The 15328-nt window shown below is 42.2% G+C and overlaps 2 long non-coding RNA genes across 15 annotated transcripts in view; both read right to left on the bottom strand.

The window, feature by feature from the left end:
- The window catches only part of LOC102155681, a 158849-nt gene that overhangs the window by 86148 nt on the left and 57373 nt on the right, over positions 1-15328 (bottom strand). The gene's annotated exons all lie outside the window — the stretch shown is intronic.
- LOC119872294 lies at positions 7671-10644 on the bottom strand. Its single transcript, XR_005361436.1, has 2 exons — positions 10447-10644; positions 7671-7917 (listed from the first exon to the last, which is right to left on the bottom strand). It is a non-coding gene; the product is annotated as an uncharacterized LOC119872294 (long non-coding RNA).

Genomic DNA, 15328 nt, shown 5'->3' on the forward strand with positions numbered 1-15328 from the left:
TGATGCTCAGAGCTCTCTTAGAGAATCCGGATTCCTAGGCTGAGCCCGGCCCTCGTGATTCAGAGCCTCAGAGATCTAGGAATCCTTTTTTATATATATATATATAAGTTTCCTACAATATTCTTACGTGCCCGGTCAGTGTCCGTGGGTGAACTCGTATATTAAAACCACTGTCGTAGAGACTTAAATCCCATGGGGCTTTTTCCCGGGTCCTTAGGTTAGGCTAGAAATCCCTCCCTGAATGGTGCGCCGATGCTTTGGACATAAATAGTCTTCTTGGACATAAATGCAGACTTACTACTACACGGTTCAGGCCACGAGCCGCTGGTGGCCACTGAGTACTTGCACCGCGGCTCGTCCCAATGGGCGCGCGCCGTCAGGGTGAAACAAACACTGACCTTCCTCCAACATTTGAGCGGATAAAAAGGAGCGTGAACTATCTTTTTAATGACTCCGTATCTTTTATCTGCTGAAATAATATTTTAGGGATATTGGAAATATATTACTGAAGTTCATTTCTCTGGTCTCTTTCGACTCTTTTCAGCGTACATCCTAAAACGCTGAAATTACGTATTTTAATTACCAGTCACCGTGTTTAGCACCGGGCAGCACTATCATGTGTCCTTGTGGATCTTCTCATTGTTGATCATATTGTAGTCCGAATTCCCAGGGCCCATTGCTCATGACCCTGTGAGATGCCTCGGAAGGGGCTCCACTCCCCCTTTCACGCGTCGTCTCCACCAGGGGGCTGTGAGCGCCTGGGGACCCCAGCTGCGCCCTCATCACCCTCTCCTCCAGATCCAGCATGGTGCATGGCACCTGACCGATGTTCACGAACAGCTGATGTCCTCACCTTCCTTGCCCAGAGCCACACAGCTTGTTGACTGCAGAACGGACCCTCGAGCCCAGGTCACTTGGCTTTGGCTCGCATGATCCTGGCTCTAGTGCCATCTCTGACGTCTCGCTGTCTTACACCCTCTCTCAAAAGATTAGCACAAGAAGCAAATTGAACTAAAACTCAAATCAGTCCAATTTACTACTCATTAGCAGTTTTTTATGAAGACTGGTTATAGAAGAGATTGAAACTCAAAGCTAATGTGACACTTTGAATTATCTCAAGTTGTCACTTTTCCATGCTGTGCTTCACTATCATTAGGAAAAGTAATCAAGAGCTGGGCGTATTATTGTACGGTGGCCCTCCCTGGTATGAAAGCTTAGCACTTGGAGGTATCCCATGCTCATGCTGATGCTACACTTTCTTACTGGCACAAAATGTTTGCTGTTCATTTTTCCTTGATTAATGTTCTGGGGAGTTTCCGCTTTTTTGGACAACTTCTTCAGCCTGCCAATGAGATACACATATTAATTTCCTCCAGAGGCACTTGCTTCATGACTCGAAGGCTACATTTAGGGTCCTTACAAGGGAGACATCCTGCCATGCCTTTACTCTCCTCTGCTAACGTCAGGGAAGACCTAGGTCACGCAGGATCTCCAAGGGGGGAAAAATTATAGACAATATAAACAATTTGACTTTAAAATGTATTTAAAAATTCACAAGCCCATGTAAGCTATGGTGAGGTACCTGAATAAAGATCCAGAATAGTGAGTAGAGAAGAAATATTTATATATTTTATTTTTTAATCAGTGCCTGGGAAGGTTCGTTATAGTGTCCGACCACCATCTCTTTTTGTTCAGATCCTGAAACCAGCTGTTTGTGTTCTTTATCATCAAATCCTCGATTTCTGCTTAATTTTGTATCCCTTGCAAAGAGAAAAATGTAGCAGTGCCGTTATTACAATGCGATGGCTCTTTGAAACCTGTTGTATGGAAACATGATAGATCTTCTTGCCTCTGAGGTTCTTTAATACCATTTGTTTAATGCTGGTTGCATCATTATTTATATAATAGCATAATCATTCATTGTGCCACCCGTGAATATTGGCTTCCGATGGCTGTTTCAAAGGTTGTTGCCATGTCTCATTGATAATAGCCCCAAAGGCAGATCTTATCCAGGGTATTGAGGAAAATGTGACTAATCATTCATTTTCTGATTGCTGAATTTATCATTTAAAATTCTGTAACCTAAATGTAGGGAAACACCTTACATTCCCATCCATATCTTCTCTTGAACTCTGTCGTAGTCTATTTGGGCTACTAAAATAGCATACAACAGACCAGCTGGTTCATAAACACCAGAAATTTATTTTATCAGGGTAAATAAAGACTCTTGCACATCCACTTGAATCTGGCGCTGAAAGCCGGTTTGGGGATTTGGAATGTTTTCTCTCCCCAAAAGTAACCTTAGGCTCTCAAGAAAATTTGCACATTCCTATCCCAGTGACCTCCAGAGTTCTGAAGGGGAGGCTGTTCTTGTCAAATAAAAAAAAAAATGCATCCTATTTTACATTATATTCTCTTCTAACTCTTTACATTCAGCCTAATGAAAGTATGTAGTGTTAGGCAAGCATTAATAACGCAAAACTGCAAGGTTATCAAAGTTTGTATCAACTTTTTCTCTTCTAGGCAATATGGTAATAGCAGTAAGAGCATGAATTTTAGCCCTTTTAGAAAAGAATTCAAATCCGACCTTCATGATGTTTAAATTCTGAAACATTAGCAAGTTATTTCACCTCTCTGAACTATGATTTTTTTTTCCTGCAAAATAGGGTCAACAACAATTGTAAAGATTCAATAGCATAATGCGTGTAAAGTCCTTGGCTAATAAAAGGCCAGCAGTACACATTAGTGAACGCTCCTACTTTACTCTGTCGGTGGCTCCTGGCTCCTAAGACCCAAGCAAGTGTGCTCCCAATTACCCAGGACCCATTACTGCAGTTTGTTGGCTCCAGACAAGCCCATGCTCACATTTCCAACCTCATACTCCCCCTTCCAGAGGAGTTTACTGCATTTGATTCTCTTGGGAATTCTCTGTTCATGACAATGGCAGGAATAAAGGGTTCCTACAAAGGTTAGCCAGGTCCTAACCCACGCTGGAAGTCAGGTCTGGCTTAACCGCTGATGGGTGGGAAAGTGGGCTTCTAAAACAGGCACCACGCTACATCCGTCCCCGCCTGCTTCCCGTAATATCTTTAGATCATAGTCTGAAGCGTGAAATACTATTTTACCTCTAACATATTGTCAAGCTTTTTCTGAAAGTTTACAGGGCAAAACCCTCCTTATCCCATGGAAGATCCTATCCTTTAAAACGTAGGCGTTTCTCAAAAAAAAAATAAAATAAAATAAAAAAATAAAACGTAGGCGTTTCTCTACCAGTATTGGCTACGTTTTGTTACAAATGGTCACTGCAGGTACATAATGCAGTATTTTGACTAAAACTCAGGCTTTGAGCTTACAACTTCGTTCAATTACAGAATCTGGAGATAAATGAACATTTTGTACTGGTAAAGATAAATCAGTGAGACAAGAGATGCAACGATCGCAAATAGAAATAATGTCAAAAAGAAAGTGCTAAGGTTTCGCAATGTAATCGCTTCCTCTTAATGAGTAAAATTTTAACACATTAATTTGCTTGTCAGTGGTCAAACACCTGTGTGCATGTGGATATGTGTGGGTATGTGTGCACATACGACCTTCACTTGAAAGCAACTTTTACTCCATATAAGAGTGCAAATTCCCCCCCCCCCCAAAAAAAAAATTAATCATTTTAGGGGATGATGAAACAAAGAATTTGGGATTGCTTTCCAAAGACAACAACTCTCCTTAATACCTTACATTTCTTATTTTATAACGCGTATTCATTCATTAGATCAGCAAGTACTGTACACTTATTATGCATCAGACACTTAAATAGCCCTTGTGGAATTTACGGGCTATGGGGAGGGGTAGGCGAAAGAAGTTTTCTAATAAAATGTCAAGGAGAAATCAGTTCTGTGAAGCAAACTAAAGCAGGGTAAGAGGACAAAGAGATGGGGAAATGTCTACCTGAGATAGGATAGTAAGGGAAGATCTTCCTGAGGAGGGGGCACTGAGCAGACTTGAAAAACAGCACGGGAGTTCAAGTGGTTGTTTGGAGGAAGCCATCAAAGGCCCGGAACAGGAGCATGGGGTCTGAGGAACATGCAGGAGCTGGCATTGCTGGAGCAGACTCACCAAGGCAGAGAGTAGGTCAAAGAAGTAGCCAGGACCTGCTGCCTGTGAACAGTGGCTCTCAACAGAGGGTATAAAGAAGGACTCTGCCCCCCACTCAGGACATTTGGCAGTGTGGGGAGACATTTTTGTTTATTAAAACTTACAGGAAAAAATAAATAAATAAAAATAAATAAAACTTACAGGAAGTGCTATTAGCACCTAGAGGCCAGGGACACTGCTGAATCCCCTACCACGGACAGGGCAGCAGCCCTACAACAAATCACCCCGGATGTCAATAGCGCAGAGACTGAGAAACCCTGATATGGGACAATGATGCTCAGTCCTGCATGCACAGTAGAACCATCTGGAGAGTTTTCAAAACTGCTATGCTCATGGCCTTACCCAGAAAGCCTAGTCAGCTTTGGGGCCTAAGGTATCAGTAATTTTTCAAAAGCAGGAAAAGATTTAGAACTGATGTTTGACTTGGTAAGTACTCCCCATACTCACAGTCAGTGAAGTGTCTAAACGCTTTTGCCTTCTAGACTGCAAGTTGTGTAAGGCCTGGGACCCTGAGGACCTTGTTCTCAGCAGTATCTCAGTCTGGCATAGTCACTGACACAGAGGAAGAACTATAAAAAAAGAAGAAGGAGGGAGGGGAGGAGGAGGAGGAGGGGGAGCCGAGGGGGAGGAGCGATGCGTAGGAGTGTAACGAAGAGGAAGGAAGGAAGGAGGAAGGAAGGAAGGAAGTGACGTCCTGACTACCTTCCTTATCCTTCTTCCTTAGGTTCCGCCCCGCCCTCCGCCCACCGACCTCCCTAAGAAAGACCCTCCCCTCCCTCAGAACAGAAAGACCGAAAGAAATAAAGAAGAAAGAAAGAAAGAAAGAAAAAAAGAAAACTGAAATGTGAACTCAAAACATCACAAACAATAGTTTTATGGTCCTTATCACCAGCCTTGTGAGTAACTTCAATCAGATGGCCAACAGGGGAGTTATTTAGAATTTCTTACTTAAGCCACAAAATTTTGGCATCCAGATAGCTCCAGGTAAACTTCTCATTACCTGTTTTCTTCCAGGACTCAGCAATGTCACAACCCCACAGCAGCTCCAATTTCTTATATCTAGTAAACACGGTCACCTGGCCATATCCAGTATTCCCCCATCTTAAAATGTTTTGCCTTCATGGTTCCCCTAGTTGGTATAAAGGATATGATACTTAGGTATTTGTTAAATCTATTGATGCTGGGAACCAAGCGGTATCTCTAAAGTAAGATTTCAAGTAAAGCTTCAGGAAGCACGAGAGGGTGCAAAAAGTCACTTCACCTACAAACTCACAAGAAAAAGAGGAAAAGGAAGACCCCCAAGGGAGAACATCTGCGAGATTTCTGTTCATGCCCTTTGCCCATTTCATGATTGGATTGTTTGTTTCTTTGGTGTTGAGTTTAATAAGTTCTTTATAGATCTTGGAAACTAGCCCTTTATCTGATACGTCATTTGCAAATATCTTCTCCCATCTGTAGGTTGTCTTTTAGTTTTATTGACTGTTTATTTTGCTGTGCAGGAGCTTCTTATCTTGATGAAGTCCCAATAGTTCATTTTTGCTTTTGTTTCTCTTGCCTTCATGGATGTATCTTGCAAGAAGTTGCTGTGGCTGAGTTCAAAAAGGGTGTTGCCTGTGTTCTCCTCTAGGATTTTGATGGAATCTTGTCTCACATTTAGATCTTTCATCCATTTTGAGTTTATCTTTGTGTCTGGTGCAAGAGAGTGGTCTAGTTTCATTCTTCTGCATGTGGATGTCCAATTTTCCCAGCACCATTTATTGAAGAGACTGTCTTTTTTCCAGTGGATAGTCTTTCCTCCTTTGTCGAATATTAGTTGACCATAAAGTTGTTCCTCAAAGAGTTAAAAATAGATCTGCCCTACGACCCAGCAATTGCACTGTTGGGGATTTACCCCAAAGATACAGATGCAATGAAATGCCGGGACACCTGCACCCCGATGTTTCTAGCAGCAATGTCCACAATAGCCAAACTGTGGAAGGAGCCTCGGTGTCCATCGAAAGACCATGGATAAAGAAGCTGTGGTTTATGTATACAATGGAATATTCCTCAGCCATAGAAACGACAAATACCCACCATTTGCTTCGACGTGGATGGAACTGGAGGGTATTATGCTGAGTGAAGTAAGTCAACTGGAGAAGCACAAACATTATATGGTCTCATTCATTTGGGGAATATAAAAAATAGTGAAAGGGAACAAAGGGAAAGGAGAAAAAATGAGTGGGAAATATCAGAAAGGGAGACAGAACATAAAGACTCCTAACTCTGGGAAATGAACTAGGGGTGGTGGAAGGGGAGGAGGGCGGGGGGTGGGGGTGACTGGGTGATGGGCACTGAGGGGGGCACTTGACGGGATGAGCAGTAGGTGTTATGCTGTATGTTGGCAAATTGAACACCAATAAAAAATAAATTTATATTAAAAAAAAGAACATCTGCTAATTAGCCAGCCCTCTTCCTCTGTCTCCTTCTTGTGAGGTTTTAGCATCGTTTGACCTTCCATATAGCAGCCAAAGTAATGAATTGAAAATAGCACCACCCTGTAAAAAAAAAAAGCTCTGATGACTTCCCATGGATTTACAATAAAATCCAAGCTCCTTAACACGCCTTACAAAGCCTTAGATGACGTGGCCTCTGCCTACCTCTCTCATATCAGCTCCTTCCATTCTTCCTCTCACCCAGAACTCTTCTTCAGCTATCCTGGCTGCCATAGGTCCTCTAGCCTAACAGCACATATTCCTTCTAGCCCTTAGGGACTTGGCCCTGCCAGGAGTCTTGTCCTTCTAAACTATACACTGCTCATGGCTGTTTGTTATTCAGCTAGCATTTAAATATTGTCTCTTTGACGAAGCCTCCAGGATCATCTAAAGTAGCTCCAATCACACCCTATCACACCATGCCATTTTAACACTGCGCATAATACTTAACCTGATATTTTTCGTCTTTCCTTGCGAACGTTTTTTTGGCTGTCTTCCCACCCCCAACAGACTATACACTTCAGGAAAGTCTGAGCTTGGTCTGCCTTGTTCATCACCGTTTCCTCTGTGCCTAAAGAGATTCTTGTCCCATGGTAGGCACTCAGTTACATTTATTACATGCATGAATCAAGACTGGTCCCTGAATCTGGAATTCTGAACCTGGTTTCCAAAGTCATTTCCCAAGCAACATAGAGAAATAGCCTATAAAAACTAAAGTGTTTACTATCAGATTATGGAGCAGGAAAGCAATTATTGGAACTTCAGGAAAATCACAGATATCTATTATTTCTGAAAAGACAAAGCCAGGGGTACCTGGGTGGCTCAGTTAGTTAAGCGTCTGCCTTAGGTTCAGGTCATGACCCCAGGGTCCTGGGATGGAGCTCTACATCCAGCCCCCTGCTCAGCGGAGAGGCTGCTTCTCCCTCCCCTCCATGCTCATGCTCTCTCTCACTATCTCAGTTGTTATCTTTCTCAAATAAATAAATAAATAAATAAATAAATAAATAAATAAATAAATAATTTTTTAAAAAGACAAGGCCAGAGACATGCTAATCAAGCAACAATTTTTTCCTTCAATATGAGCTTAAACTACATTGCATCAAAGTAAATTTAATGTTTTTTGGAGGGTTCGCCAATAGCCGGAAGCTCTCAGGAGTGACAAAGCTGAGCTAGAACTGGAGAACTCAGGGACATCTTCACTCTCAGCCCCTCCTGGGCTCCAGCAAGAAAGTGTCCTCAATCATTTCAGAAGGAAGAGTCATCATGGCTTTTGATGATGCCAAAGAGATCCACACTCCTAGAGGCACAGAAGACACATGCAAGACAGGAAAGGCAAAAGGCCATCGTGAGGATGGCACACAGTAAGAAGCTTTAACTGAGGTCAAATTTCATTAAGTCTGAAATTTTATTTGCAGGCACTCCTAAACATACCAATTATTATTTAGCTTTTTAATCTACCTCCTAATATAGGCGTTTCTTCATTCCCAATATATCTCAAGAAATTTTTTTTTAAAAAAGTCCCCAAATTACTATTCAGGGTTTTAAATGAAAAGATTAAAATACCATAAATGTGCAAGCTGGAGAGAGTACTATGCCAGTTTTTGCATGGAATTTATTTGCAAAAGTAAATGTCAACTTTAAGATCCCAAAATGGAATATAAGACGATACTACTGTATTTAATTCATAATCACATTCAAAAATGCTACAGCGAGACACATTACCAAATTGCAAATGATTTCAGGTTCTGTACATATAGATGGATCTTGCCTAAGGTGTTTAAGTGCTAAGAGCCAATAGGTTAAAACAAATATACTCTACATGACATTAATTCAAGTTAAAAGTTTTAAAACGGAAAGTGCTCTTCCACTAAATGGTAATGTTGTTCCCTAACAAACTGCCAAATCATGCCCTTGTCAGGAGAAATAAGCAGAATAACAAAAGACGTGCCCCCAAGTGCCTGAGAGGCAGAGCGTGGCATATTAACTAAATCGCATCTTCCAGAGTAGATGGTTCCCCGCACCCACCCCCAGGCAGCAGGTAGGAGCAGCGCGGCACTATCCTGCACCCACAGAGCTCAGCACGGTGGCATGCCACCACGGGAGGGCCCTGCGCCCCCCACACGAGCACAGGAGCTAAAGGTCACGCACCTCTGCTCCTCTGAAGGTATCAGAGATGCCTTTTAAATTCTACAAATACAACCGGATCTAAGTCTTTGCACTCCTAAGAGTGAGAACCGATGAGATGGAGAAACAATGCAGTGCCCAGGTTTCTCATCCACTGTGATTCAATCAAGTAAGAGCATCGTCCTGACAGCAGATGTTCCTAGAGTACATTCCTCTCACTGCCATCATGGGCTGTGCCCATTATTACTTGGTTTTCTTTCTGATTTAAGCTACACACATGCACCTTCCTCAAAGACCCAACACTTCCTCTCCAGAAAGGCAGGACCTCTCCCCCACCGTGCCCCCCCAGAAGGCTTGTCAAATGAATAAAAATGATATCAAAATTGTTGCTTGATCTTATGACCGGTGGGTTTCCAAGGAAATCCCCAAGATTGTGGAGAGTTTCTCGAGGAAGGAAAGAAAGGTGTTAGTCAATGTTCATACTCAAGGAGGAAGCCCAGTTGGGAGGAACATTCCGGTTTCCATGTCTAGAAATGGCAGAGGTTTTGGAATGACTCTTCTCTGACAGGCCTACAGGCAGATGTTTGTGACTTGTTTTCCTGATGGCTGAGATCAGCATAACCAGGACCTTCCCCTGAGTACCAGGCATATTGGCACAGACATGAGACCTCTAGCGGGACATGGAGGAAAAGGCAAGATTGGGTGGAGCAGAAATATTTATACTGAATCAGAACACCCGAATTCTGCTTCTGCTATAAATCAGTTCTCTTCCATGGCCTCAGTTATGTAATGTCTCTAAGCCCTATTTACATCCTCTGTCAAGCTAAGATGATAATGCCTGCCTTACAAAGGTGTTGTATTGTTATTTTTTTCACTCAACAGTTAGTGTCTGTGTTCTAAGTGCTGAAAATGAAAAAAGCAAAAATATAGGAACCTAGATATTATTAAGCTGTAATCATAGTAATGAGAACAAACATGGAAACAGACACTTAAAATAGGTAGTAAGATAGTATGTCACCCTGACAGATTCTGACAACTGGGAGCAGATGGGCATGATCCCTCATGACATTGCAAAAACATCACCACAACCAGGACTACTCAACCAGAACTTGAAGAGAAGGGAGAAGGGATCCGATGGCAGAAATTCTGAATTGGCTGAGATTAAATCTGAAGTTTCAAGGTTTACTCAGAATTCAATTAGATAGGGACGCCTGGGTGGATCAGTGGCTGAGCGCCTGCCTTTGGCTCAGGTCGTGATGCCAAAAGCCCGAGATCAAGCCCGTTGTCCAGCTCCCTGCATGGAGCCTGCTTCTCCCTCTGCCTGTATTTCTGCCTCTCTCTGTGTGTCCCTCATGAATAAATACAAATCTTAAAAAAAAAAGAAAAAGAATTAAATTAGATAAATGTTTTTTGTAATCAAACCAAACAGACTTGAAAGGGAGATTAAGTGATGTCTTAGGCCAAGATCCCCAGAAGTCCATCCTGAGGCAAGGAGTCCTGCATAAGTGAATGATCGGGGAAGTGTTCCTGGGAGAAACCAATAAGGGAGAAGGGCAAGCAGTGCATGGAAGAGAAAAACTAGAGTAAGAGTTCAGGCAACGTCCCATAGAAGAGGCTTTAGCCCACGTCTCAGGGTGGAGAGTGCTCCTGTCTCTTCAGTCTTTGGCTAAGAGCCCCCTCGAGAGTTCTAATTCCCACACACCTCCAGCTGTCCGGGGTTCCGGGAGAAGCAGCCCCATAGTCTGAGGGCAGTCCTCCAAAGAAGAATTTCAGGCCGAGGGAAGTGAAGACACGACGACATCAGGGGAAGAATACACATGAGTCATAAAAGGGATACGAGGGACTCTGGGAGCGACACTGATGGCATCCGACAGAGGGCCCAATCGAAGTGCCAGGTTCACTCCCCACACCCGACAATGTGGTCTGAAGTATTCCGGGAGCTATGACTACAATACAGAATGACCATGGCGGCCCCAAGGAGATCTTGACCAATGCGGCCTGAGAAGAATGGGAAGATTTTTAACAGACTGTATGGTCTCTCTTTTGAGGGACATCGGACTTATAGGAGTTTCCTGAAAGCTGACTGAATCTGGGGTTAAAGCTTCATCCTGTGGGGTAGTTGCCTGGCAAAGCTTAGGGACAAAATCGGAAGTGGAACCCGACTGAAAAATTAGTGAAGAACCAAGTCATGGAATCTACACTGATTTTTATAAACAAAAGGTTGGGAGTTGAACAAGAAAAGTGTCCGTGCCCAGGAGCCAGATGAAAATGAGACACAAGAGTCCTGGCCTTGAATCGTGGCAGGGCAGGGTTGTCCTGGGCAACACAATGGCAGGTGGTTAGAGACGCTGCATTAAGAGTGCCCAGGAGTCAGGTCAGGGTCAGACCTCAATAGAATGTGTGCGTTTTCAGATATGGAAGGAGGAAATGACGTTGAGGAAGGAGCTACAAGCGTGTACAAGGAGGGCCAGCAGTTGCTGTGATGCGCACTGAGAGGAGAGGGAGATGAGGTGGAGAGGTCATGTTCAGTCAACTTTGTCAAATGCCCCGCGAGCCATTCTGAAACAATTTCCACCTAATCCAGTGGCCAATAGATTTGCTTTTCCATTTTTAGGAAGGTTATACAGAGGATAAATTAGAGCAGAAGGAGAGAGACAAGTTTGAAGTCTGCAAAGTCCCTGTGAGAGATAATGTGCAATGTAATTAATAACCTCTCCAAAGAGATTTTTTTAGATCAGGGAACTAGCCCACAGAAAAATACACCAGGTTTCTCTTAAAAGATCTTTATTTCTTTGTGTGCTAGTTATGCCAATGGTAATTGCTAAGGGAAACACACACACACATGCACACATGCACACAAACTATTTTTTAAAACTCTGAAAAAAAGGCTCGATCTTGAAAGCATCTTGTTCTTACAGAAGAATATTACTGAGATAAAATAGGAACTGGATTCTTTCCTAGCAAATAGAAGGCAGAAAGCTAGCTCAAGAGACAAAATTCCAGCTCAGGCCTGGGATATTGGTGAAATAACAGTAATGACTGAAAGATCTCAAACTGCAGAGAAAGCTGGTATAAGCGACCAGCACCCTGTTCAAACAGTAACTTGAAGCAAGGGAAAATCATTAATGGATGATAAGACAAAAGAAAATGAGCACCTTCCCACAGATGCTAACCTAGAGCAATAATAGTGAGATTAGACTTCAGGGGCAATTGTACAGAGCCACTAGAGGCCAGAAGCAAGAGAAATGAGTGCCAGATCAGACCATGGGAGAAGAAAGAGCCTGGAGAATCCATGGTTGGGCTTAGAGACTGGAAGTGCAGCGACTTGGGGAGAGTGAGGCAGATGGGGAGTTCAGTGTTGTATGTGCTCAGCATCCGAGGCGAAGATGCCTCGTAGGTGGTTGGAAATGTCTTCAGCTCAGGGAGAAGGTGGCTCTGGAGATACAGATGTAAGATTCATTTCTATTTAGATTGTAGATGAGCCCTAGCAGACATAAGGGAGAGAGGCTTTAGAGGTAGAAAACAAACATTTCAAGAACAGAACCCTGGGAAACTCCAATATTCAAGAACCACCGCATCTCAAGAGGAAGCTCGAATAAAGGATATGAAGACGGAGTGGGCAGAAAGATGGGAAATGATTAGTGTGCTCTACACCCAAAGAGCAAAGAGGTTCCCAGAATGAAAATCCGACCACGATGACCTGGGCCTGACTATTCACTTCGTATCTCAGTCTCCTCACCTACAAATTGGGGATAATGGCATCCACTTTCTAGAGCTGTTGTGAGCCTAAATGATTTAATATATGTAAAGCGTTTAGAGAAGGGCCAGGAAGAGAGCAAATGCTATATGTGAGTTAATAAAAAACCAAAGTGCTACAGAGATATCCCTTTGGGTAAGTGTGTTGGTGCCCGAAAGCAGTTCATTGGTAGTTATTGGTGACAGGTGCTGTCTATGAAAGCACAACACATGATAATTATCATTTAAAACTTTTATTTCCGTACTTGCTATTATTTAGAGTTTGTGAATTCGAGGGAGAAAATGACAGCAATGTCTTTATAAAGAAAAAATGCATGGGCTAACACAGAAACCAAAAATACACCAAAGACTAGATTAAGGGTGATTTTAGCACAGCAAACTAAAGTATGAAATTATCACCCACACAAATGAAAAAGACACATGGAGTTTTTATTAATAACAATATTAGGTGTCTGAAATCTCACTAGAATTATTTTAGAAACACAGATGATCAAACAGATGTATGCTGCATGTGAATATGTGAATAGTAAGTGACACAAATTGTAGCTGGGATAGTCACCTTAAGCTTATACATTTTTCTGTCTCATTATGACATTTGATGAAAAATGAGATATGGCTCCGAAGAATATAATTTTTTTATTTATGAGCACTGGTATGTCTATCATATTGTACAATCTTATACCCAGAAATGATTGCTATCCTTTATACTTTATACTTATTGAGTGTTTATTATGTGCCACGCACTACTGAGTATATTATATTATTCATCCATTTAAACTTCACAGCAACCCAATGGGGTAGTTAGGAACATCTTCATTTCACCTGCAAGGAAGCCACAATACAGAGAAGTCAAGCAAGTTGTCTTTGGTTACACATAGAATAAGTGGCACTGCCAAGCCTGGATTTGAGTGGTGCCCATGCTCCTCCGGTGCCTGCGCTCTTAGTCGTTATGCTACATAACTTCTCACTTAAGAAGGAGAAAATAAAGCTAAGTAAGATGGAAAGGAAGAGCATACGCTGCCTTTTTGAGATCTGTAACATTTTGTTCTAGACTGAATTGTGTTGCCCTAAAATTCATATGTTGATGCCTCAACCCCCAATACTCAGAGTGCGACTATATTTGGAGATAGGGTCTTTAAAAAGGTAATTAAGGTTCAATGAGGTCATATGGGTGGGCCCTAAACCAATCTGACTAGTGTCCTTATAAGAGGAAATTGGACACACAGAGAGACGTCAGGGACAGGAGAGCACCAAGATCATGTGAGGACACAGCAAGTAGGCAACAAGCTGAAAGTCAAGGAAAAAGGCCTTGGGAGAAACCCAGACCTCCGAGACATCTTGATCTCGGGCTTCTAGTTTTCAGAACCATGTAAAAATTAATGTCTATTATTTAAGACATTAAATAATGCCCATTATTTAAGACCTGGGATGTTGTACTTAGTTATAGCAGCCCTAGCAAAATAATATGCATTTGAAATACCAGAGATGAGTTATTAAGATGCATGCTCAGACATTACTTTCCCTAGAAAGTCCTCCTTAGCTTAGTTGTATCCTGTTTCTACATTTAGCTGTTCTTATGGTGGCCTGTTTATATAAATGTATTCCCTATTCACCTAGATTCGAGGCAGAAACTGTGCCTTTATCATCTTTATATCCCTATAAGGCACATGGGTGCTTAGCTCAACACGGACACTTTGTTTACTTTCTTCCTTTTGCCTAATATTGGAACTGTTCCTATGGATTTATTTTCAAGAGCATTTCTTACCTATCCCTTATTCCTACAGCTGCCATCTAAATCTCTTCATCCAGAGATTATCTCTGATTCACATACATACATATATATTATCTCTGATTCATATATATATATACACACACACACACATATATCTCTGATTTATATATATACAGACCAAGAGTTTTATCTGCCTTCCTTAAATAAACAATAAAAACTTTTCCAAACAAAGTTTTTCACACAATGCTGAACCAGAGATTGGGGGAAAACATGGTGTTCCCCTTTAAAATATTAGGGGTCAGGCCTTTGAAATTCCAGGAATTCTGCATCAAGTCATATATGCTCATGTTCTAATTAAATTCTGGGTAGGGAGCCAGGGGGGCTCAGTGGTTGAGCATCTGCCTTCAGCCCAGGGCGTGATCCCGGGGTCCTGGGATCGAGTCCCACATCGGGCTTCCCTCAGGGAGCCTGCTTCTCCCTCTGCCTGTGTCTCTGCCTCTCTCCCTGGGTCTCTCATGAATAAATAAAACCTTTAAAAAAAAAAAAAAGTTCTGGGTAAAGAGGGCACCACTCATTGTGTTACCTGGGAACCATTACTCAGGTTTCCTAGGAGCTTCTCTTCTTCTCTTTTTAGTTGAGTAAACTCACCTCTGGCTCCCTGAGAGCTCTTTCTAATCACCCCTCACAAAGCCTCAGAAACTTCTTTACGATGAGGTTTATTACATCTTCATGTCTTCCAAGGTGAGTGGGAACAAGCAAGCCCTGGATAGACCTTAATAACAAGTCTACTTGATAGAGTTTGGCCTGCAAAGAAGCAAATCATGATGGTAGCTTCACAGTAGATACAATTCCAATAAATGAAAAAGGGGGATATAAAAGAAAAGAAAGCGGGATCCATTGCAAGACAAACCATCTCTATTTATGACATTTTTGAAGACACATTGCCAAGATAGAGATGGATAGAACATTATAATTCAAGGATGTTCTGCCTAAATCAAGTGAGTCTACACAAAGAACACTGTATTTATACTACAACATGATTTGTTAGCTATTCGAGGCGCTACAAAGCAACATGAGTTTCCTCATTTTCCTTTCA

The sequence above is a fragment of the Canis lupus genome, chromosome 6, assembly GCF_011100685.1.
Source record: "Canis lupus familiaris isolate Mischka breed German Shepherd chromosome 6, alternate assembly UU_Cfam_GSD_1.0, whole genome shotgun sequence".
Taxonomy (NCBI): Eukaryota; Metazoa; Chordata; class Mammalia; order Carnivora; family Canidae; genus Canis; species Canis lupus.